Source organism: Triticum aestivum, chromosome 6D (genome assembly GCF_018294505.1).
Source record: "Triticum aestivum cultivar Chinese Spring chromosome 6D, IWGSC CS RefSeq v2.1, whole genome shotgun sequence".
Lineage (NCBI taxonomy): Eukaryota > Viridiplantae > Streptophyta > Magnoliopsida > Poales > Poaceae > Triticum > Triticum aestivum.
Genome location: NC_057811.1, coordinates 162,593,696 through 162,595,122, shown reverse-complemented (window position 1 = coordinate 162,595,122; position 1,427 = coordinate 162,593,696).

Here is a 1,427-nt window from a genome sequence, read left to right as displayed (position 1 = left end):
TGCATTCGATTTTTTCCATTCTACTTCAGTAAACATCTCCATATGAGATCCAATTACTTGTAGGGAAATGCAAGAGACCTCAGTTATGATGATGCACTAGGTCCATAGCTGGGACTTTGTGTATGTTCTCGAAATGCGTTTGTCGATTGCGCATTAAGAAAGTTTCTATACAAGTTTCTGAACGAACTCCTTAAGAAAAGTTCTTCAAAAGTTCCCAATGAAAGAATCATTTGAAGCATCTGGTTGTCACAAACGTTTTGACTACTTGTGGAGCCAAAACGGACTCCGTTTGAGTCAGATATCCATGTTTCAGTTAACACTGGGCAAAACTGATTCCGAACGACAGTTACAGACTAGTTCTTGTGTAGTTGCATTCGATTTTTTCCATTCTACTTCACTAAACATCTCCATATGAGATCCGATTACTTGTAGGGAAATGCAAGAGACCTCAGTTATGATGATGCACTAGGTCTATAGCTGGGACTTTCTGTATGTTATCGAAATGCGTTTGTTGAGTGCTCATTAAGAAAGTTTCTATACAAGTTTCTGAACGATCTCCTTAAGGAAAGTTCTCCAAAAGTTCCCTATGAAACAATCCTTTGAAGCATCTGGTCGTCACAAACGTTTTGACTACTTGTGGAGCCAAAACGGACTCCGTATGAGTCAGATATCCATGTTTCAGTTAACACCACGCAAAACTGATTCCGAACGACAGTTACAGACTAGTTCTTGTGTAGTTGCATTCGATGTTTTCCATTCTACTTCACTAAACATCTCCATATGAGATCCAATTACTTGTAGGGAAATGCAAGAGACCTCAGTTATGATGCTGCACTAGGTCCATAGCCGGGACTTTGTGTATGTTATCGAAATGCGTTTGTTGAGTGCTCGTTAAGAACGTTTCTATACAAGTTTCTGAACGAACTCCTTAAGAAAAGTTCTCCAAAAGTTCCCTATGAAACAATCCTCTGAAGCATCTGGTCGTCACAAACGTCTTGACTACTTGTGGAGCCAAAACGGACTACGTATGAGTCAGATATCCATGTTACAGTTAACACTGCGCAAAAGTGATTCCGAACGACAGTTAAAGACTAGTTCTTGTGTAGTTGCATTCGATTTTTTCCATTCTACTTCACTAAACATCTCCATATGAGATCCAATTACTTGTAGGGAAATGCAAGAGACCTCAGTTATGATGATGCACTAGGTCCATAGCTGGGACTTTGTGTATGTTCTCGAAATGCGTTTGTCGAGTGCTCATTAAGAAAGTTTCTATACAAGTTTCTGAACGAACTCCTTAAGAAAAGTTCTCCAAAAGTTCCCTATGAAAGAATCCTTTGAAGCATCTGGTCGTCACAAACGTTTTGACTACTTGTGGAGCCAAAACGGACTCCGTATGAGTCAGATATCCATGTTTCAGTTAACAC